The sequence below is a fragment of the Tupaia chinensis genome, unplaced genomic scaffold (genome assembly GCF_000334495.1).
Source record: "Tupaia chinensis unplaced genomic scaffold, TupChi_1.0 Scaffold145257_1, whole genome shotgun sequence".
In the NCBI taxonomy this organism is placed as follows: domain Eukaryota; kingdom Metazoa; phylum Chordata; class Mammalia; order Scandentia; family Tupaiidae; genus Tupaia; species Tupaia belangeri.
The window spans coordinates 2,612,138-2,637,568 of NW_006205117.1; the positions used below are offsets into that span (position 1 = coordinate 2,612,138).

General features: G+C 36.7%; 1 pseudogene; it reads left to right on the plus strand.

The window, feature by feature from the left end:
* LOC102479724 (importin subunit alpha-1-like) overlaps nt 1–23,362 on the plus strand; it is a 53,251-nt pseudogene extending 29,889 nt beyond the window's left edge.
* Nucleotides 23,363–25,431: the final 2,069 nt, after the last annotated feature.

The window sequence follows — 25,431 nt, forward strand, 5'->3', positions numbered from 1 at the left end:
TTTTTTTTAGAGGTTTTTGCTATAAGGCATATGCGCTCACCAGACAGACAAAGACAGAGAGACAGAAAGTGAGAAATCACCCCCAGGGGGTATGGCCACGCCGCAATCCCTTGTCCTCCATTCTCCTCTCGGGATCTTGGGCACGCACACACACGCACCCGGCGTGAGTTTCAAGCCACTGGATCCAAGACTCAAACTGAGGTTGACTATGTGGGAGTCCAGCGACATAGTCATTACACTAACTGCTTGTCCCAAGCAATGTTCTTTAGGATTTCTTTGATTTAAGTTAAAAGTGCTTTCTTGAAATTACTAGCTGAACTTACTATTGAAAGTAGTTAGATTATTTAAGAAATTGTGTGATCAATACAATGTGGGGGAAAAGGAATAGAAGACTACTGTAGACACCAGAGGTAGTATGAAAACAGGGTGGGAAAAGACATAGGGTCAGAAATAGGAATTATATATATATTATATATATATGTATATATATTATATATATATATATATATATATGAACTATATATCTCTCTACATACATAAAACTAGAAATGGAAATTTTTTTACAATAATATGCATGATTAAGCCACTATGCAGTATATTCTGGATGGGAAATCACTTTTTGTATGCTCTGACAATGCTTAGGGAATGAATGTAAATTTAGTTAAAAAAAATTTAGGGGATAAAAAACTAAAACTGTTTTTCTTTTAATTAAAAAAAAATCATTAAAAATACCTATTTGATGACTGCAGTAAGCTATATACCGCTAGCTAGGTGCTACTTTATAGTATATTTATTCTACTCACTGAGGTTTATGCCTAAAGTCAGACTTGTGTTCATGGATATGTATATATCAGCTGTGCTTGCTATTGAAAATATTTAGATTAATTAAGATATTTAGTGAAACAATAAAATGTGTGTGTGTGGGGGGGGGGAAGGCATAGAAAGCAACAATAGGTACCAGACACAGTGTGGGAGGAGGGTGGGAGATGGCAGAGGGTGAGAGATAGGGAATTAAGGATGGGAAAAAAGGCAAAATATACAGGAAACAAGAAATGGAAAATTATTTGTTGACAATAATAATGCATATGTTGATGTGCTTGATTAAGCCAATATACAGTGTATTCTGGATGGAAAAATCTCATTTTGTATGCTGTAATGATGTAAATAAATAAATAATAATAATAAAAATCCAAAAAAAAAAAAAGGAATTGCTTACATAGTGAAGATCAGAGAAGCAAGAAAATTGAAAAAACTCTTCAAAGGAAAAACATTTCACTATTAGATTCTCTCTGTATTTCCAGTAGTCAAAATATTAGGATGTAGTAGGCCTGTACCCTCTTTACTTCAAATGGCTTCTTTCACTTTTGAGACACAGATGACTGTATGAAGAAAAATAGAGACTAAATTGACAGAGATAATGAATATAATAAAAAAAAAATGCTCCCTCCAAAAATACTTTCCCCCCAAAAAACACAATTATAAATCTCGTTGGAGCACATTTCAACTTTTTGTTATTATAATGACAGTATTTTTTTAATTTTAATAATTTTATAAAACTTAGTAATAGATTATGGAAACAGAATGGAATGATCTAATTATTCAACAATCCTTTCCAGGAAGATAAAATGTGTACAACATGTGTGAATCATTTTTAAAGAACTCAAATCTCAATCTTAAAGAGAGTAAAGACATACCATTTAATTCTTCTTTGATAATTAAAAAGGCACATTGGGATTATAAATTCCTCAAGGTAATCACTGAGACAATAAATTTTCATTGTGTCAAAGCATGGAATTTATTGTGTTTCTTATATAAAAAAATTCTTACCATCATCTATTCTCCACCTGAGCAAAGGAGACAAATGAATCTGGCCACAAGAATGTCCTGAATAGTTAGATACAATTATAAATCACCTAGAAATTATATACATGTATTAGGAAATTTCATCAGGAAATTCATGACATATTTTCCTGTGCAAAAATGTATCATGATTTTCCTGGCGACCCAATGTAATAAAGCTAACTTTTGCTATAACAAGGATCTATGTAGTATGATGGTTAGAATATGTCACTTTTGAGATTTCATCTTTTGGTGTCCCATTAAATACGAAAGCTCTTAGTAGAGTTCTACTGTTGATTTGATTAATTATACATTGTCTTTCTAAACGTCTGTTAAGTATGATTCTTTAGAATATATGATTTTTATAACTACATTTCAGGCACAGATGTAGAGATTTCTTAATTAATTCTACAATCTTAAGTTTCTTGATTAATGAAAAAAATAGTAATAAAATGTGCAAACCTAAAGATGCCTAAAGAGGACTCCTCTCTACTGGTTGGGCCTGTTATCCTAAGGAAAAAGTGACAGTTCTCTGACAGTTGGAGAATTCACTATTTTTTCATCTGAAATGGAATTCTTTTTCTAGTGCTTCCCTGGAAGTACAAAATACACTAAATCAATACATGGAAACAACCAAATTTAAATCCATGTACAGAAATCCCAGGTTATAAATAAGAAATATATAACAAAAAGAACAAAATAATTGTCCTCACCCACTCACCACATAAAAAACTACAAAGAATGTTGGCCTTTGCATAAGATGTAAAACCTTAAGGTACTGCAGACAGTACTTAGTCATCAAAATCATGTGCAAAGTAAGTACACAGCTCCTATGTGCCCAAGTTGGAATGAGCACAGTGCCATGCAAATCAAGCACTGCTTGTGTTTCAGAGGCTGGGATTGCACTCCTGGCTAGTGAAAGCCAGTTTGCATTATAAAGTCAAGTTGGATAAATTTGTTCCCTTTTGGTTTTCTTTCCTTTTGCTCTTAAGAGTGTAGAGAGGGGGAACCAGCAGTTAGCATAATGGCTATGTCGCTGGACTACCACACCGTTGACCGCAGTTCAAGTCCCGGACCCAAGAGCTTAAAATCACGTTGGGTGTGTGTGCGTGCATGCCCAAGATCCGAAGAGGAGAATGGAGGAGAAAGGATTGGGGCATGGCCATCCGTCCTGGGGAGGGGTGGTGATTTCTCGCTTTCTGTCTCCCTCTCTCTGTCTTCCTGGTGAGCACACACACCCTATAGCAAAACAAACAAACAAAAAACAAAACAAAAAAGATTGTAGAGAGGGGAGAAAAGATTGTTTTTTTGGAACCACTCGGTGAAGACATTAATTTGGTGCCTATCCCACAAAATCAACAACCATTTGCTTTGTTTTATTTTGTTTTTCAAGAAATTATTTCATTTTATTTATTATTATTTTTTAATTTGACCAGAGGGAGATAGAGAAGAGAGAGAGAAAGTGAGAAAGCAAATTGCGTGGTCCAAGATTTCAATTGTGGTTGGCCATGTGGGAGTCCAATGCCTTAACCACCAAGTCACCTGCTGGCCCCTCAACAACCATTTGTTATAAATAACTTTAAGAAATGGCTCAACAAATTATTTAAACAGATCATCTTATCACAGAGCCCCTCTGAATGATTCGAAACAGTTACCTGAGTCTTTATTTACTTATTCATTTAATTGCCAGAGGGTGAATGCACTTGTCATGGAGAGAGAGAGAGAAAGAGAGAGAGAGAGACAGAGAATCCCTCAGTAGGGCATGGTCACACCACAATCTATTTTTCTCTCCCTTCAGGGTTTTGGGGACTCATGTACATGTACTAGCCACGCTCTCAAGCCCCAGGGTCTAAGACTCAAACTGGGCGACTGGTTATGTGATATCCAGCTGCCTCAACCATAGGTCACAGGCTGGTCCTGAGTCTTTACTTTCTTCTTAATTCTTCCCTCAAAGGCATTATCTTTTATGGGAAATATGGTCAATTTTTATATGCTACCTCTACAAACTCAAAGTTTACATAAAATCTACAACATCAAGTCTTGATAAATAGGACCCTTTAATGTTCTAGTTTTTTCAGTATTTATTTCTCTGTGAAGGACAACTGTTCAAGAGGCAGGAATTTGTTCTACATGGGAAATACATGAAAGCCAAGTGATTTCAAAGACTCTTTGGGCTTTAAGCTATCTTGACTTTTACTTTACTTTGGCGAAAGCTGGTCATTATCCTCACTTTTTCGCATTATATTTATTATGCAGATTAAATAACCTCAATTTTTATTATCTCATTGATTTTGTTTTTTAAATGTTTTACCCTGGTCTACTTTTTTTTTTTTTTTTTTCCCTACAGGGCATGTGTGCTTGCTAGAAAGAGAGAAAGCGAGAAATCACCCCCCAGGAGAGATGGCCATGCCACAGTCCTTTCTCCTCCATTCTCCTCTTGGGATTTTGGGCATGCATGCACACACACCTGGCATAAGTTTTAAGCCACCGGATCTGAAACTCAAACTGCAGTTGACTGCATGGGAGTCCAGCAACGCAACCGCTAAGTCATCTGCTGGTCCCATCCTGGTTTCCTTTTAAGCTATTAAGGAATGCATCACTAGACAATACTGTAATTAATAGGCCATCCTTTTAATCTAATTATGATGTCTTTGAGGTATTATCAGGTGAAACTGAGAATTCAAGTTAGCTGGTGGCTTTGTTGGGTCCTATAAAGACAATTGTTGACTCTGGGGTCATAATCAATGTAGGGAACATTTACCCAGTATTTTGCTGAGTCAAGATGTAAGTACACTCTTTTTTCTAAGACAAAAGAATGAGACAGAGAAAATAGAAACTTTCTTTTTGACTTTCATAGTTTAAATTTATTACTCCGCAAAACAAAAAATTGTCTGAGGATACCATAGCGCCTTTAAAACCAGAAAAATTATGGCACAAAAGAAGTCACTGAGTTGGAAAACAGTTTCTTGCCGATCTAAACTAGGGAGTTGACATTCTATTTTGATGATCACAGTATCTTTAGCAAAAGAGCTTCTCTCTAGAAGGGTCAAGGAAATTAAGTTAACCCAGGTTATAAACAACACTGAGGACAGCAGTAAAAAGAAACCAGAGAAACAAGCATACGGTGTTAACTGTCATTAACAGGTGGGGAAGAAAAAGAGTGTGGGCTTAGTGGTAGCTCTACTTAGTGTTTCAAAGCATGTGATGACCACCAGGGACATGGCAGGAGGTGACAGCAGCAGCCTACTTTTGATTAATAAGCTCAGACAGGGAAGCAGTCTGTACCCATGTCCTGCAGTGTGTAAAAGAAATTCAAGAGGTAACTTTTAATTCACACAGCCTTAGCTACCTCTGGCTCCTTTTACATGGCAACAACAAGTCAAAATTAATGTGTTTTTTTTTTTTTTTTTTTTTTCCAAGCAGCAGCTCTGGGAATTTGGGCTTCTTAAAGATCTGCTTATAGCTTGATATTACCTGGACTTCAGTTGCTAAAATATCTGCAGTCCATTCTTTTTCCAAGATGAAGCTCCAGTCATTTGAGTTGAAATAAATGTAAAAGATCACTTAGGAAAGTATTTCAATTAAGTCTAGGGATCCCATGCTTTTTCTTCTACCTACTTCTTACCATATGCTTTATTCACTCCTCCCCTTTTCAGGCAAAAGAAATGCTATTCCCCAGTTTATAATTCTACTTTTTGCTTTCTTTTTGTCCCAAATCCACTGATCTTTTCCTATATTTATCAAGACATTGAAAATGTTTGACAGATGTCACAGTGGCCAATACCCTTTTCAGTCATTACTCTAACTAGGCTATTCCCTGCTTTCGATCATGCACATTTCTCTCTTTCTTGAAACTCTTATAAAGTAGAACTTATGAGAGAAGAAATTATTACAGTGTAACCATTCCCCTCTGAATGGTGTTTTCTCATTTTCTTTCTCTCTCTCAATTTCTCTGGCAAATTTGCATGCCCTACATCAAATAAACTAGTTAATTAAACAAACTGATAAATAAAAATGAGTCTGTTTTCCAAAAAATAAAAAATAAAAAAAATAAAAAGAGATGCACAACAACCAATCCAAAGGGACCCAGCTAACCTGAGTTGGCATGATTAGAAAGTCCCCCGTACTTTTAACCAGTTAGGGAAAGTAACTTTGAAAGGCATTAACCCACTTTCAGTTCTTTGTTTCTACTTTCCTCAGCCTTTCTCACCTATAATGCACATACCTTCTGCTCAGCTCAGTGGAGGGTCTTTCTGTGTCTTAGATGGGATACTGCCCAATTCATAAATTATCAGTAAGAGCCAATTCAACCTTTCAACTCAATTTATTGAACTTTTATTCTTTGACTCTCCATTCCCTAGACTTCGGTTCAGATTTCTTCCTACCTCTGTTTTTTTTTTTTTTTTTTTTTTTTTTTTTTTTTAGAGAAAGATTTTTGCTATAGGGTGTACACACTTGCTAGAGACAGAAAGCAAGAAATCACATACCTCTTTGGGGGGGATGGCCATGCTGCAATCCCTTCTCCATTATCCTTTTGGGATTTGGGATATGCATGCATACATACCTGGTGTGAGTTTCAAGCTACTGGGTCCAGGACTTGGATGGTGGACAACCACATGGGAGTCCAGTGCCTTAACCACTATGACATCTGCTGGCCCCTCCTGCTACCTCTTTAACTATTCCTTCTTAGCCTCTCATTTCTGTCTACTCATTAAAATACTTATCATTCTAGATTCTTTAACCAATCTTTCTGAATAATTTTTATTGATTTATTATTTTTATTGTATGATTTCTTATTTGCATTTTATCATTGTAATCTTTATAGCATACAATATGGTTTTTCAAAGTATGCATTCATTGCATGTCAATCAAGTCAAAGATAATACCATATACATCATCCTCAACAGATAACTTTCCTTTCTTGTATCTGTTAAATGTTTTTTTCTGAGCCTTCCCCACCCCCACCCCCCTCACCATCCTATACAGTCTCTGGTATCTCTTTAAGCACCAGTTATGCAATAATTGTTCACAAGTTATATTTCCTGTTCTGCACCCTTTTTGAGTTCAGATCTTATTACCTAACTGCCTGTTGGACACATTTATATGATTGTGCTACAGGCATCTCAACCTCTGCATAAAAAAATGCAAATTCTTCATTAGGTCTTCTCATTTTCATCCAGTTTCAATAAATGCTGCCAAAATTCACTCAGACATCCAAGCTAGAGGCCACAGAAATTTAGAGATGCTCCTGTTATCTCATTTCTTACTACCTCTACCCTCAATCCATAAATACCTCTAAAAGCAAACAAAAACAAAATTATCAAGACCTGCTGAGTTTACCTGTAAAATACTTCTATTTTCAGGCCTATTGTTGGCATAGTGGTTAAGGTGGCTGGATCCCACATAGCCAGCTGGGCAGTTCAAATCTTAGACCTGGAGGCTTGAAAAACACTCCAGGTGGGTATTCATATTTACTCAAAATTGAAAAGAGGAAAAAGGAAGAAGAAGAGATTACGACATGACCGCCTCTTCATACAGGGGTGCTTCCCTGCCTCCCCACCCATCTATTCTCTCCAGTGAGCATATGCATTCTCTGGCAAGTTAATAAACAGAAAAAAAGTTCTACTTTCTACTACCTCACTTGGGAACAATATCTGCCAAGGCAACACAGATGTTGGAATTCGCTGAAAAAGACTTTAAATCAACTATTATAAAAATATTCCAATAAGAAATTCTTTCTATGTTTTCTATGTGCATTTTTTTTTATTGCTGAGGTCATATGCACTTGCTAGAAAAAGAGAGAGAGAGAGGGGGAGAAAGAGAGAGACAGTACTCCCAATAGGACCTGGTTTCTCTACACTCTCTTCTCCATTTCTCTATCTTGTCGGGATCTGGGGCATGCACACATACATGCTATGCATGCTTTTCAAGTCTCTGAGACCAGGATTTAAACCACAGTTAGCCATGTGGATTCCTGTGTATAGCACTTTATTGCATTATAGGGCAGGCACCCTTTTTTCTTTTCCATTTTTAAAAATCTACCACTTATTTAAAGAAATAACTAAAAATACCATACTATGATTGTGAATCCGTCAACATTGCAATAAATTCCAGGTGGATAAAAGGCTTTAATATAAAAATCTGTAAACTGTAAATTTTATGACAGTTCCTCAGTCTTTTCTTGTTTCTTGTGCTTGTGACATGTTTGGAAAGTACTCATCAGTTATTTTGTATATCTCTTTAATTGGGGTTTTCTACTGATTAGATTGAATGTGTACTTTTTTGGCAAAAACACCACAGAACTTATGTACTTTCTTTTGCTCTTTGGTAATTAATAATTCCAGGGGCAGTATTTTGAGACTGTACAAATATCTTGCTTCTTTTCAAATATTAAACAAACAATTTTAGCAATGATTAATGAAGCTTGCCTGCAACAGCACTGTGGTATTCTCATAGTGATTTTCTATTTTCCTCAGTCTGTCTATATTTATTAATTAGAACTTTTCTACAAGAAAGAGTTGTCTCTTCTTCCAATCTGTGTATTTATTCAATAAGCTATTTATGTAAGTACAGATTCATGTACCTTTATTTTATGCTTTGGATTATATCTAATAACTTTTGATATTTTTTGTTACTTGAATTGTTCCAGCTTTAGCCATGGGGAGCTCTTTTTGATGGGCTTTAGTGCTTTTTCAAATGGCCTTACCTGCCATTCCTCTTCCGAATATATTTTTATGTTTTGGCACCACAAGATACTCTAGAGTCATCTTGAATTTTCCATATTTCAGTTTTGGAATCAAGCACTTCTTCAAGAAATTCTGGTTCCTGTTAGTGGGAAGGGAATATACAAACTATTATCTAGGCATAATCACTGTTACTTGGTTATCATTGGTTTTAGGCCCTCAGTGAACAGAATAGACACACATATACAGAAACACACACATGCATACACATGCATAGCAAATTTATTTCTTTTTCTGTTTATCTACTTGTATTAAAAATAATACATTTCTAGTAACTTAGATATCAACGTGTTTGTTCTGTTTCCACTTTCCTTATTTGTAATTTCTTCCTTTGACATTGAGAAAGCTGGCCCTCATTATCTAAACTATATTTACTTATTTGCTAAACTCTCTATATACATAAAGTAGTTTTTGAATTGCCAACCTATATCTCTGTGATAAGCATTTACTAAATAGAATACTGCATTTGTGCATCATTTTGTCTTCATCTGGTCAAAATACTATTGAAAAGTAATGTGGGTTAACTTTTAACTCTCTCACCCCTTTTAGAATGCATACATTCATTTGTAATTTAGCTAGGTTGTTTTGTTATAGCTTGTATTTCCTCTTGAGTTCCTCCTGCATGCTGGTTTTATTGTTTACTTTTGTTTTAAGCCTACAGATACTCTAAATCACTTTCTGTGATGCAGTCTTATGGTGTGTCACAGATGCATAGACTTTTGAGTTCACCATCACAGTCAGGTCATCTGAAAAATTCTCTCATAGGAAAGCACCTTTTATTTTTAAGAGAGATTTTTGTTATATGGCACATGCACTCACTAGAGAGACAGAGAGAGACAGAGAGACAGAAAGTGAGAAATCACCCCCAAGAAGGGATGGCCATGCCAAAAACCCTTCTCCTCCATTCTCCTTTAGGGATTTTGGGTACATACACACATGCACCCTGGATGAGTTTTAAGCTGCCAGGCCCAAGACTTGAGCCCTGGTCAACTACGTGACCATCTGCTGGTCCCATATGAAAGCACTTCTAACAGATTTTTTAAAAAAAAAATGACTAGTCATAAATGAGACTACTGGAAAGTTTATGACTCCATAAACATGTTTTTAAATCATTGATTTTTTTAAATAATTATTTATTTAATTTTATTTATCATTGTTTTTCAATTTGCTAAGGGGCCGTGTGCTCACCAGAGAGAGACAGAGAGAGAAAGAAGAAGGGAAAGTGCAAAAGTAAGCCACCAGGTCCAGAACCTAAACTATGGTTGGCTATGTGGGAGGAGTCCAGTACCCCAACCACCACCTGCTAGCCCCAAGTTGTTGATTTTTATAAGTGGTTTAGTATTTTGTTCTTCAAATATCATGTTTGGTCTTCCAATTTTATGTAAATTTCATTAAGATATACAGTAAATCAATTTTATTAAAGTATGATTTATAAAAAATAAACTGCACATATTTAAAGTGTAAAATTCTATAAGGGAGCAATAGAGATGAGAAAGAAGGGGAGGTCTGAGAGATTTGAAGTGTGAGAAGGATTCAACCAGCCATTACTATCTTTGATTATGAAGAAAGGGAAGAAAAGTGGGAACACTACAGGGAATGCAGGGGAACCTCTAAAAACTAAGAACCCTCAGTCAACAGCCAACAAGGAAACAGGGTCCTCAGGCTTATAACTCTAAATGAATTCTGACAACAATTTGAATGAGCTTGGGGTGTCTTCATCCCCAGAGTGTCCAGAAAAGAATATGTCTTGTAGACACCTAGATTTTGGCTCTCTGACTGAGAAACCACAGAACACATCAGACTTCTAACCTATAGAACTATGAGATAATAAATTTATGTTGTTTTAAAGCCCTACTTTTGCAGCAATTTGTTATAGCAGTAATAAATAAAATAAAATAAAATAAAATAAAATAAAATAAAAACTAATGCAGTGAAAAGTTCTCTGTAGTACTGAAAAACAATACAATGAAAAACTGAAGATATTTTTAAAAAAACTGTAGTTAATTGTACTCTTATCAGTGTTAATTTCGGTTTTGACAAATGTGCCAAATGGTTATGTAAGATGTCAACATTATAGGAAATTGAGTGAGTGGTATATAGGTGCTCTCAATACTGTGTAATTTTTCTGTTAATCCAAACTTATGCCGGAATTAAGTATTTGTTTTTAAAAAAGACCTACAAATTCTGGCAAATATTTGTACCTATGAAAAACAGCACCATAATCAAGGTGCAGAATATGTCTAACAACTGTAAAAGTTTCCTTTGGCTTTTATCAGTTTGACTGATTTTTTTTTGTATGTTATTCTCTATGTATTTATTCTGTTGAAATTTCATTGACCTTCTTGTGTGTGTAAGTTTATATATATATTCTACCATATTTGGAAAGTAACCATGACTTTTTATTTATTTATTTATTTATTTATTTTGAGAGGATTTTTGCTATAGGGCGTGTGTGCTCAACAGAAAGAGAAAGACAGAGAGACAGAAAGTGAGAAATTACCGGCTGAGGAGATGGCCATGCCACAATCCCTTGTCCTCCATTCTCTTCTAGGAGTCTTGGGCATGCATGCACATGCACCCAGTGTGATTTTAAACCACCAGGTTTGGGACTCGAACTGCGGTCAACTACATGGGAGTCTATAGACATAGCCATTCCACCACCATCTGCTGGTTCCAAGGGACTATAATTTTTATAAAATATTTTTATGCTTTTTCTGGGGCTCCAGTTACACATATATTGAATTGCTTGGTACTACTCCAATGGTCACTGAGGATCTGTGCATTTTTACATAAAACAAAATGAAATATTGATATATGCTGCAACATATATAAATTCTGGTAGTAAAAAAGTCAGACATAAAAGGCCACCTGTTTTACTAATTCATTTATATGTAATATCCTGAATAGGCAAACTTATATAATGTATAGTAGTAGTTGCCAGAAGATAAACAGAAAGGAAAATGGAGTATGATTGCTAATAAGTACAAGGTTTCTTTTAGGGGTGATAAAAATGTTTTGGAATTAGATAGTAGTGATGGCTGTATAACAATGTAATGTATTAAAAACCACTAAACCATACATTTCAAAATGGTGAATTTTATGGCATGGTAATTATATCACTGTTTTAGAAAAAGAGGAAGTACAGAGAGGAAAAGATTTCAACAAAGGAGACCAAGAAGAAATAACCAGAGAGCTAAAAATGAGCTTAGGAGATAATAGTGTCACAGAAAAATAAGAAACAATAGGATTTCAAGAAGTGAGTTTTCAATTGTATCAAATGTTATGGTGAGTAGCAGATGGAAAATTAACTACTGATGGAAAATTAGGACATAATTTGTCATCGTAGTAAATGATTTTTTAGTGGGTAAGAAAGAGAAACTAGAAAGCTAGAACACATTAAAAAAAAAAGGAAAACAAGAAAGTAGAAATAGCAATTATTCATTATTTTTTCTGAAACTTTTACTTGGTAAGAAAGAAAAGACATAGGAAGATAGATAAAAGGAGGTACAAGATTGTATTGATTAATTTTCTGCCATTAGGTTGTTTTATATATAAATATCCTAACCAATTAAACTATGAAAAATAAAACAATGATAATCGACATAATTTAGATCTTTAAAAAGAAATAATTATTTTTTTCTGGCATCATATAACCCCTTATCTATTAATACTTAATATCAATCCAAAATGCATAATGGTTTTACTACATTTAGTGGGCTTTATGCATAGTTTCTATTTTCTATTTGATTTCTTACTAATATTGTTCTATTACTTCATACAACATTACTGTTTTGATAATGTGCCAAGTCTATGGAAATCCTTTTTCACATATAAAGGATTAAGTAATGGAATACATAAAGGTAGTATATATATTTTTTTCCTGTTTCCTATCATTTAAAAATGACAGTATGTTGATACTGATTTGTGATAAAAAAAATAGACAAGTAAATTTCTAAACAAAGACTCAATATAGCTTACGTCACTGCCTATTTAAATAACTTAACTTCAGCTTATTACATTTTTCAGCAAGAAAGCTTCATTACATTTTTTCAGTACTAGAACATACTTTTACATTTTTTTAATGAAGACTTCTAAAATCTCTGAAGAATAGCAACTCTAATCAAAGAATTTAACCCTATATTTCTTGTAGATCTCCGTTACATATTTCAAATACTTCTGCAAAGACCAAAACAGAAAAGAATTAATATACATTTCCATTCATTTAAGTCATGCAAAGGAGGAACGACAGATATTCAGATATTCATCTGTTTTCCTAATAGTAAGTTTTAAAAATATTGTCTGAGACAAATATAAACAATTCTTCAAGATCATTACCTATAAATTCTCAAAGAAATTTTCCTTCAGTCACTTTATTTTTCTAGATTTCAGTTTTCTTATTTGTAAAATGATAGAGGAAAAAGTCTTCAAGTTTTTGTTTTTTTTTAACAATAGACTATACACTGAAACATTTCTTTCTCTTGCCTTATTTCAATTGTTTTTCCTACATTTTCTTTTTTTCTTTCTCTTTTTTTATTTTGGCCTCCTTAAAAATGATACAGTAGAGGAAAAAGTCTTCAAGTTTTTTTTTTTTAACAATAGACTATACACTGAAACATTTCTTTCTCTTGCCTTATTTCAATTGTTTTTCCTACATTTTCTTTTTTTCTTTCTCTTTTTTTATTTTGGCCTCCTTACAAATCTCTGTTCTTTCTTCAGTCTTACATGAAATGAATACTTATTTATTAAATAACCTTTTCCCCAGATGAGTTAATTAAGATCAAAGAATCTTATATTTTTAAGAACCTTTAGTATCATCCATTTGCCAATTAAAAAAAAAAAAACTGCAGCTGAAAAATGTATTTTTGAAGATTATACAACTAGAATCAGAGAAATCAATCTAAAGTATAAACACAACCTTTTGGATTCCACTTTCCACTAGACCATCTTTTCTCCCTTTCTGTGAGGAAAAACTCTGAGGTTCTGCTTTCTCTAAATACTTCCTTTAATATGCTTTTTTTTTTCTCAAGATAGCAATAATATCCACCACCCTATATGCTCTTTGATAATGTAAGCATGATAGTCCCTCAACAAAGAGGTGGAGGTTCTGTCCCCCTGAATCAGGGGAATCAGGGTTGTTTGTGAATTCTTTAGCTAATTGAATACAGTGGAAGAGAGAGTGAATGAATTCAGATTCTGAGCCAAGAAAAAGAAGGGCTGCTTCTCCCAGGTTCACAGGAACATTTTAGCTTGGAGCCCCATACCACCATTTTAGAGTCTGATCAACTTGAGACTACCATGTTGTAAGGAAGCCAGGCCATAGCGAGAGGCCATAGGTAGGCACTCTGGTCAACATCCTAGTGATGGATCAACTCAGATCAGGGACCAGATACATGACGGAGTCTTCCAATAATGTTGACCTCCAGCCACTGAATCACCCCAGTTGAGGTCCCAGACATTATGGAAAGATAGAAGTCATCTTTACTCTTTCCTGACTAAAGTTCTGATCTCCATAATCCATAAGAATAATAAAAATGATCATGGTTTTGAGTCATGACATTCTGCGGGAGTTAATTATATGACAATAGTAAGCAGGAAAACAGGAATAACATATCCACATAAATCTTTTATCTGTGAAATTTAAAATGTTGAGATAGCACTAACCAAGGTGGTAGGCATATGCATATCTGATGCTCTCTTCTAGTCAGCAATAATAATAGCCTCTCCATGTACCTCAGAGTTAGCACTACAGATGACTGCTTCTTACCTTAAGGTGACTCACACCGATTCTAAGTGAATTTTAGGTGTGCCATACTGTATTTTAAGTCAGATCATGTCAAACATACCCTTTACATTTTAACTATTATGCCATGTATGTCAACAATGCAAGCATCTCAAACCATTTACATGTGCTTTTGAAAATTAATCATGTTTCTTTTTCTATAATTTATTTAGTTATTTATTTACAAATGCACTTTGAATACTATTTTGTCACGTGCTTTTACGTGGGTTCTGCAAAAGCAAAATTTTTCAACTATTAACACTTCAGCTGTATAATTTTTGCTCTTGGGTACTGTCCTGTGTGTTTTAGGATGTTTAGCAGAATCTTTGGCCTCCACCATTAGATGCCAGTAACATTTCCTGCCCCAGCTGTGACAACCAAGAACATTTCAGGCATTGCCAGTGTCCCCTGGAGAGCAAAATCACCCCTGGTTGAGACATGTAATACTAGAACAATACTGGACAAATGAAGGGTTTCTGTCCTTTATTTTAGCTTCTGTCATTATTTCTTTATTGTAGCAGTTGCTCTTGTTTTCACCTTCTATCAACACTACCAGAATTGACATCATTGTGCCTCAGAGACACCAGTGGCTGCCACAACCAGGTGTTGCCACTCCTCAAAGATCTGATCCTCAGCTCCTCAGGATTTCTCCTTTGAGCTACAAGGTAAGTACCCCCACCACCTCTTCCCCATTGTTTTCCCAGCTCCAGTGGGAAATGGTGAAATGACTTCTTTCTGGAGATTTTACATCTTCCTTACCTCGGAATCTCTTTTTCCATCATTCATGTAACTGTTTCCCTATATTATATCTTTTCTATATGAAATAACTAATGTAGTTTCTGTTTTCCAAATTACACCCTGCTTAAAAGAATGAAGATATCTATAATCTTGGCATAGGTCAAGCAGTGAAGCTGGGAGGAGTGTGGGATTTTTTTTTTTTTTTTCATTCAACAGACATTCATTAAATCAATAAATAAACAGACACTGTACTAGGCTTTGAGAATAAAAGATAAATAATGTGTAGTCTCTGTTATCTGGGCAATAGAGAAGAGAGCTATCAAGAGCCAATTGCAGATGGATCAAGTACCTTGCAAAATTGTTTTTCAATTCAGTGCTTCATTTGACAACCCCCAGATCAGTGTCAAGAGGTGTATTGTGTTATCTTTATCTCTACAAGTTGTAATTGTTTGAGGCACATGTCCTATTTCTTAAGTTTGGATATTAAATTGAAAATACACACATTTTTCACTCACCCACTTTTATCATTACCACAAAATGTAATTCAGTTATCTTATATAACAGTTGCCAAATTATTAGTACCAGTGGAAAGAGGTTAGAAAATATGAGTTACCTGCTCAAACATCTTTGTTATAAGTTGGAGGAAATAAGCCAGACTTACTTAGAGAAATGGAGTGAGGGAAAGATAAAAGCCAGGAACCAGTAATGGCAAATGTTTAAAATTTTAAAAAATCCTTCCAGATTGATTTCAAAAAACATAAACTTCATATGTTGAGTGATGGAACACTTTGAAAACTGCATTTTTATACAGCCTCTTGGTTTTATAAGAAGGGGAGAAAAATATTTTTTTTCTTCTTAATCCTCTTAAGTATTTAGTTGAAACACTCTTCTGTGAACAAGTCAGATAAACAACAACAATAACGGGGAAAAAAGTCATTTACTTGTATTATTATTATTTTAGGTTTTTGCCATAGGATATATGTGCTCACCAGAAAGAGACAGACAAAGAGAGGGAAAGTGACAAATCACCTTCTAGGAAAGATGGCCATGCCACAGTCCCTTCTCCTCCATTCCCCTCTAGGGGTTTTGGGTACACACACACACACACCATGATTTTCAAACCACTGGGTCCAGGGTTTGAACTGTGGCTGGTCATGTGGGAGTCTAGCACGTTACTCACCACACTACCTGCTGGCCTCACCAGTCATTTATTTTAATGTACGCTGCCTATTACCTGGAAGAGATCTCAGTGCAAAAGTCTATCTTCCACATCAGTGGCTTGGAGTTATGTTTTATATACATACCCAATAAAGGACACAGCATTTAGAAGCGACAAGACAAAAGGCCAAACAGTCGCAGGCTCCAGTGGTAGAAAAAGTGCGAGAAGGAAGTAAAGTTTATTTCAAAATTCTTCTGGCTGTGTTGGTACCATCTGGAGCTGCTAAGTAGGCTGTTTTCCTAGAGAAAGATTGATGTTCTACACCCAGGCAGACAGAGGAAAAGGAAGACAAATTCTGTGTTTCAACCTTCTTTGCCTCATTAATGTTCAGTACTTCAGGGAGAAATATTTTTGTTTCCTTCAATAAGAATGAGTCTTATTTTTCTCCTGTGCCTGAATATTCCTGGTGAGACAAGGAAAGGGCCTTATTTAGTCAGTATCTTGCATTATGGTTATTTGCTTTGAGGTCATTCGTAAATGGTCTCTTTTCTTCTGTTAAGCAATGCCTTAGTTTGGATATGTGCTTGCATATGCCAGCAGCTGGACTCAGTCTAGCAAAAGCAAGAAGGAAGATTTAGCATGAGGATGTTGGGGAACTTCAGCAACACAAGAAATATATTGGAATTCCTGAAATATTGGAACTAGGATTTTGAATTTCTTTAGAAGGCTTGATATTTTCTCTTCTTCCTGCACACCTATGTCATGTTTTTCTCTTCTTGTAGAACAGCGTTCTATCAAAAATTTCCAAGTTTTGGGCCCAGCAGAGAGGATAGCAGTTACGTCGCTAGATTCCCACATAGCTGACTGCAGTTGGAGTCCTGGACCTGGTAGCTTGAAGATCATGCCAGTTGTGACTGATTGTGTGCTCAAGATCCTGGGAGGAGAATGGGGGAGAAGGTATTGTGGTGTGGCCATCCCCCGGGGGGTGATTTCTCCCTTTCCTTCTCACTATCTTTTCTTCTCTCTTTCGGGTGAGCACACATGCCCTAAGGCAAAAACTTCTTTAAAAATTATGTAAAAAAAAAAAAAAGTCCCATGTTTTATAGGGTCCAGCTTCAGGTAACAGAGGTAAGTTGATAAGTTATGTTCTATTCCCAAGTCCAAAACTAATGGACGACTCTCAGGTTCTAATCCACCTTGTTAAACATCAAATGTGGCCATTTAAATGAGTCATTAGAGCGTAATTTTAGTGCTCAGTTAATAGAGAAAGTTAATTATAACTAAGAACAGGAAATGGTGACAAAGGTCTATTTCACCCAAGCATTTAGGGGTGAGAGAAGTTTGTTGAATAAAAGGCACATCATGCCTACCTGGCTGCTGGAATCATCTCTACAAGAGTATAAAGACAGAAGTCTGGAGTATTGGTGAGTTCAGTTTTCAGTGTGCTGGGAGAATAGGATGCCTGGTACCTGGTAGCAGGAGATATAAGCTGCAGAGACATTAGAGCCTAGTTTGCAAAAGACTTTATATGTTGCCACAATTCCCATATGACGTGTTACAGAGATTAAAATTAATCATACATGCAGGATAAAAGAGATCTGTAATAAAATCTCTTGCAATTGTCTCCAAACTCCAGACTAAGACAGTGATTAATAACAGGACTGGTTTTGTGTCCTGAGGAGATATTTAGCAATATCTGGGGTTATTTTTTATTATCATTACTTGGAAAATGCTACTGATATCTAGTAGGTAGAGTCAGGGATGCTAGCAAGCAACCCACAAAGCATAGAAGAGCCCCTGCAACTAAGAATTACCTAGACCAAAATGTCATTAGTCCTGAGATCGGTAAATCCTGGTTGAAATCACAAGTCTGGGGAATTAAAAGATTTCTGTAGAGACAGCTTTCTGACCTGGAGGTTAAGGCAACCAGATTCCACATGGCCAACTGCAGAGTTCTAGTCCTAGACTCAGTGGCTTGAAAAAACATAGTAGGCATGTGTACATGCTTGCCCAAAATCCCAAAAGGAGTGAGAGAGACGGAGGACAAGGGACTGTGGCCCCTTTCCAATGGAAAACTATGCTTTCTCCAATGCAGGCGTGTACTTTCTCCTCTCCTTGTCTCCAATGAGCAGGGAAGACTATGCTTTCTCCAGTGCAGGTGTGTACTTTCTCCTCTCCTTGTCTCCAATGAGTGCACATGCACTCTAGCCAAGAGATAAAAAATTCTTTAGAGAAATTTCCAAAGTGGATTAGATGAGGGGGGAAGATAATAAAAAGTCCCACAGTGACTGCTCTAGCTATCTCAGGAGCTGAGGGTGTCATCAACATCATTAACGAGAGCAAGTAAAGTAGGGTTTGGAGGAAATATTACAGAAACATTCTGATAGGTTCCTGTCTCATTGTTGAGATGCTGCTACCAGCAAAGTGAAGATGGATAAACAATCAAAGGGAGAACTGAGTTCAATTGGTTATGTAATCATCTCTTGTCAGTAATACAGGGAAAAAACTCTGTTAGATCTTTAGCACCTACATCAGCATAATAATAGTGAGCAAAGTTTAGAGAATATTGGCCATTAAGGTCCAATACAGAGCAAAGCAAGAATCCATGTGCAGCTGAGGTGGGCCCAGCCCTGGACCTTTAACCAGAAAGCCTAAGCCTCTGCCCCAAACCTCTCTTCCAGGCCCAACACTGAGCAAAGCAAAGTAGGAGGGTCTCTGTCTTCTTTCTGTCTCTCTGTCTCTCTCTCCCTTTCCCTTTCTCTCAAAATGTTTCCTTTTATATATATATGTTTTTTAAAAAAATCTGTAAGTACCATCTGTTGTCTCTGATCTTTCTTTTCTCTTGCTAATTTCAGAATCCATGTGCATCTGAGGTGTGTCTAGCCCTGCTCATTTCACACTAGTGTGCCACATGGTTTTTGTGTTTTTGTTTTGGTCTCTTCTTTTTTCCTTTTGTTTCCTTTTCTTTTACCTGACTTAGCCATCTTGCTTCTCAGCCTCCTTACACTGAGTGTCTAGGCAGGTGTAGGTGCATAGTAGCAAAACATCTGAATACTTTTACAGTCATAGAAAACCTCGACCCCCGCTGAAATGCTAAAGAAAGGGAAAGAATCATCCTTGTAAATCTGATTTCAAATCTCTCTCTTTGGATACCATGTTGTAAAATACAGTAGTAGAGGAGAAATAGGCATAGAAATACCTCACAGTAAAGTGAACCATTCACACTTACAGTAGCAAATTAACCAAACAAATTAGCCAAACATGAACATACCACCAAATGACTAAAAATCAGAGAAGAGAGACTGCAAAGTGAGCAGCAGGGAGAAATACAGAGCTGTAGTGAGTGTGGATCATCTCCTCCCACCCACTTCTGAATTCTCAGTTGAAATCCCGCAGTTCAGCACAGGTATATCCATTCCCTAGAAACTGAGAGGCCTTTGTAATATCCAGTTCCATCCACAAAAGTGCTGGTTGTTTGATGAGGATCAGGGACACAGAACTGGAGAAATATTGCAGATCATCTCCTCCTGCATGCTTCTAATACCAGAATTAACTCCAAAAAAGTAGGAAGTAACAAATAATCCATCAGATGACCAGAAACAACTGCAGAGATACAAGAAATATAGGAAACCAAAAAAATGTCTCTCCTCCAAGGGGAAAGAACAGCTCTTCATCATTCACAGACTGTACAATGGAAGTTGTGGAAATGTCAGATAAAGAATTAAGAATATTTATAGTGACAAAGCTAACAGATATACAAGAGAAGAGAGACAACAAACTCCAGATGATGGAGAAAAAAAGACACCGAGTTTCAGAAGGTGAGGAAGTTCTCGTATGATCTCAAAGAGGAAATCCACACCATAAAAAAGAATCAAATAGAACTGTTCCCCTGGGGGGTGATTTCTCGCTTTCTCTCTCTCTGTCTGGTGAGCACACGTGCCCTATAGCAAAAACCTCTCAAAAAATAAAAAATAAAAAAATCAAGTATTAAAAGCAGATTAGGTCATGCAGATCGAATCGAATCTCAGATATAAAAGACAGAACCTCTGACCTAGAAAACGTCACCAAAAATATTGAGAAAATAACCCCAAAAAATGAGAATAATATATGAGTAATACTAGATACCATTAGACACCCTAACATTCAGGTAACTGGTATCCCAGAAGGTGAAGAAACTTATCAGGGAATTGATAATCTATTTCATGAAATCCTGGAATAAAACTTTCTAAACCTAGAGAGGCATTCAAATATCCAGCCCCAAGAACTACGAAGAAGTTCTGGCAAGATTATCCTTCATATGGGAAGAAAAACCTGAAGGAATTTACCAACACCAGGCCAAAAACTTCTGAAGGGAGTGCTATACCACCAGGGAAACTAAAGTCAGACAAAAAGAGAAAAAAAAAATGACTAAGAAAAAGGCCAGCTTAATGGTAGGACAAGTTCAGAAATATCAATAAAAATGTTGAATGTTAACTTCTGAGATTTAAATGAAGAGCTCAGATCACAGTAACACTACAATTTCAACAAAAGAGGGGTTATATAAGACTGAAGTGTTGAAATAGAATTCTATGACTTTTGTCTAAAATATTACTGATTTTCTTCTTTGATTTGTCTTCCAGATTTAAGGATTTTGGTTTTCTTTTGAGTTGTTGATAGGTTTAGCAATTTTTAAAATAAATAAATATATATTGAAGAACTTTTCTCTCTTCCTGACAGCTTTGCAATTGGAAAATATTTGTGAGCATTCTTATTTTGTTGCAGAATGGTTATTTGCATAAGTTCAATAACACAAATAGTATCTTGCATCAGAAATTGAATTCTTATGGGGCTTTCTGCAAATAACAGACCTAATTAAGATTAACCTAACTTTTTTTTTTTTTTTGCCATTAAGCTAGTTCATACCTCTCTCTAGTAAAAGGGGGAATGGAGAAAGAAAAAATGTTTTAGTAGAAAATTACAGTGCACTTGTCACTAGATTCTAGCTTTGTCCATATTTTTAGTTTAAGATCTTTTGTGAGTCCATAAAATGTGGAGAAAAAAAGTTTAGTATGGAAAGGAGGGGGAGGGGCAAGGGGAAGGAAAAAACAAGTAAAAGTATGTGTAACTGATAAAATAATGAGAAGCTATTTCCTAATGATAATGTATATAGTAGTAATATGTCTTGACTTATTTGTGCTGAAAAAATAAATGTTATACACTGTGAAGACATGATTAAACGTAAATAAATAAGGAAAAAAAAAAAAAAACAAGAAAAACCAATCAGGGCAGAAAATTTCCTACCTAAGTAATGTAGGTAGGAGATTAGTAGGGGATGTATAACTGTGAAAGCCATATTCCATCTAGCCATTGAGATGAATCGGTAGGCCCAGCTACATTTGACATAACCATTGAGTTAAATCAGTGGGCCCAGTCACATTTGCTAGAGCCAATGAGATGAGAACAATCAGTGGGACCAGCCAATGAAAAACTGACACAATCGAGATTAAAAAATTATAAACCTTGCAGAATGTAACTGCTGGGGCCTTTTGAGCTACTCTCTCTCTCTCTCTCTCCACCCACTCAAACCTGCTCCTACCTCTTAGGAGTATAGTTTTGCTTCAACTTAATAAACTACCTTTTCCTTGCACTGTTGGGAGAAAAAAAAATTGGCCATTAAATCGTTAAAACTTAACTGCTCTATTCAGGGAGAGGATAGGCAATAACACTAATTAATATTAAAAATGAATAGTGTTTATGCTGTTTCTGCTCAGCTGGTTGTTACTGATTGGTTCCCACTGTGAATAAAGTAATACCAAGTAAGAATTAGAAACATTTATTACATGCTACCATATCCTTTATAATATCAATACTAACACTTTTCTCTATTGATTAGTGAAATATATTAGATATTGACAGAGACTCTCCCTGACTAATTTTAGCCAGACTCCACTAAACTATCTGAGCCTCAGTCTTGGTGTCCATCCCTGTTGGACCTGAATCTCCCAGTTGTCTTAAGAGTCTTGTTGGGAACCAGCAGTTAGCGTAATGGCTATGTCGCTGGACTCCCACGTAGTCGACCGCAGTTCGCGTCCCGGACCCAGTGGCTTAAAACTCACACCAGGCGTGTGTGCGTGCATGCCCAAGATCCCGAGAGGAGAACGGAGGAGAAGGGATTGCGGCGTGACCAGCCCCCCTGGGGGGTGATTTCTCGCTTTCTGTCTCTATGTCTCTGTCTGTCTGGCGAGCGCACAAGCCCTATAGCGAAAAACCTCTCAAAAAAAAAAAAAAAAGAGTCTAAATGTGTAAATAGAAAACCCCCTACTCTTGAATTCTCAGCTCAAATGTATCAATCTTTGCCCTTGATATCTGATCACTCCCATCCCACACCCATGTTTCCATTTAGTAATTTTCCATCCACTGATCCTCACTCTACTCCCTGGCTCTAAATTCCCACTTGCTTATGCTATATTTAGAATTCAGCCCAGTTCTATAGGGAGGTCATTTTTCCTCTACTATATTAGCTTTTGAATAAAATCTGTTTTACTACATTAATTACTGCCCAGCTCTGATTTTCTATAACAATATCATTCTAAAGTATGGTAAGCAATCTCAACAAATCCAAACAAATACCAAGCAGGTGTATTACTATGCTAACTGGTTATATCAGTCAGGGACCAAACAGGAAACAGAACCACTTGAGCATTTCAAACAGATTTAATTTAATGTAGGAGACTGGTAACATGGGTGATAGAAGTGATGAGAAGCCAAAGTGCGAACATACAGCAAGGCAGGTATCACTGAAGGAGGAAATTAGGATTACTATCCTTAGGCCAGAGGAGGCAGAATCACCAAAACCCCAAAGCCAGGGACACCTAGCAGAAGGTAATATCAGACTGATGCCAGATACACCACTCAAGGTGGAAAAGATAGGGAGGTACCTTGCTTTTTCCCCACATACACACCTTTAATCCCCTACTGGTGTCACCTATTAACTGACTCCATCTGGAAGCTAGGAACCTGGGAAATGCAGCCTGCAGAGGTCCACCCACTTCTGACACAGAGCAGAGCTGGAGAAAGGCAATGAATAAGGAATCTGAGGCTGGAGACACTGCTGCCTGGCAGTGAGTCATTCAGTATCTTATTCAATTTGTGTTAATACCTCAGTAAGGGATTTTCACCTACTTTTATAGTCAAGGAAACTTATGCTGATGGAGGTTAAGGGACTTGCCTCAAGTCCCAACCCAGGCCCACAAGGGAAAGATCTGAAACTCTTACCAAGGTCTATCTTAATTCAAAGCCCCTGTTGCTTTCTCATCAGAGGTTTGAACACCCCAGCTGGCTTTCTGCCTTGCTGTAGGAGTGTGGCTGACCAGGCCTATTTCTTAAAGACTGGCAATATCTTTTTGCCCTACATGTCCCCAACCCCACTGGCTGTTGTTTTAGACTGATGCCAGGAGATCAGGGAGCACACGTTTCTCACCCAGGTATAGCCTATTTGAAATCCTTTTAAAAGTCTCACCTTGCATCAGTACAAGTGTCTTTGGGGCAGTGATGGGAGTGTGCAGTGTAGCAGAGAGTGTAGGGTTGAAGCTACATGTGCCTTCCACCTGACCCTCTCCTGTATGTGAGTTTATAATAAACCTCTATGCAGTGCTTTATTGGAGCTGTCTCACCAATACTACTTTTGAATGCTTCCAAACCCTGAATACTTCCAAGGAGAACTGACCCATCTTGGGAAACAAGATAGGGAAATAGTCTAAGTCATCTGCTAGACACTTCCCCAGTGCAAGGTTACAGAACCCAAGAACCTGTCTGTAGACTGTGAACCTTTTTATTAAACAAAACAAAGATTCCACCTAACTTATTACATAAATCATTATTGTTCTGCTTAATGGGGCTGCCATAAACCTAATAACCCAAAGGATTTATAAGCAATTTAATGAAAAAATACACTGGCATTTTAGAGGAAAGTAATTCAGCCCAGGGAGACAGAGTTTAAATGCAAGGGAGATTTATCCCTGGTAGTCAACAATGAGCTCTGTTACCTGGGAGATGTAACACATTAGCAAAGATGAGTTTATGTGATAAGCTGCTGCCAGCGAAAATCAGAACCTGAAGACAAGAAGGACACAGGAAAAGTGGCTTTCATGGCAGATGATAAGAAATAGTACATCAGGGGAGAAGAGAGAAGGGGAGTTGACATGCAGAGATACAGGCTCTCTTGAGGTTATTCAATTTGCTAAGAAGTTTATTGGATTTGTTTTTAGGAAACTGTTAACCTGTGACTAATTTGTATGTGATTCTTTACGTTAAATAATATTTAAGTTAAATTCATTTTCTTAGGTGCTAATAGAACAGGTATTCATGTATTCTCATCACCATAGGCCAAAGGTTAAGAAGGCCTGAGATCATGGTTTTGGTCTTTACCCTGGAGCCAAGTAACAGCTTTTTAAATTCCCATGCATCTTGTTTGGTCTCTTGCAATCTGGCAACAGGTCTAATCCCCACTCCACTGCTGAGCCATTAGAGAGCTTTTGTCCTTTAGCTACTGTGATTGCAAAGAAATGGGCACATGAACCATGTCAGGTCCATCTGAGGACCATCAGTGGAATGTTTCCAGAATAATCAGATCATGACGCTGAAGGATGTAACCCTGTCATATTGTTAGCAGATGCAGAAATCCAGTGAGCAGCAGGAGACAATGACAACGATGAACTAAGGAGAGAGGACTGAGAGGGAGTGTGTGCTGCTGGGAGGCTAATCATCTCCTTTATTCTCTTGCATTTTATGGGCTCTTAGATGTGAGCCCTTTGTTTAGAGTCAAGAAACCAGATTAACACAAGGTGGACTGATGAGAGAAGCATTCGTATTTCATTAGTGTTATGTGCACTCCTGAGGCTCTCCATGAGTGTAAATCCAAAGACACAGTCAAACCAAGGACTTTTGATTTTTTAGACAAAGAACATGATATGATATGTATTTTACAGTGTTATGATCCTTGTTAAATCTGTAAGTGACCAAAACCGGTCTGTCTGACAGATCAGGCCAATAGACCGCACTCAATCTTTTATGCACAGAGGAAGATTTATTGTAAGCCGGCAAGGGCACAGGGGATTGTGCCAAAATCAGTGTATCCCCAAGACATGAGGCATTAAGGCTTTTCTTTGGGAAAGGTGGACAGGGCTAGGGGGTCA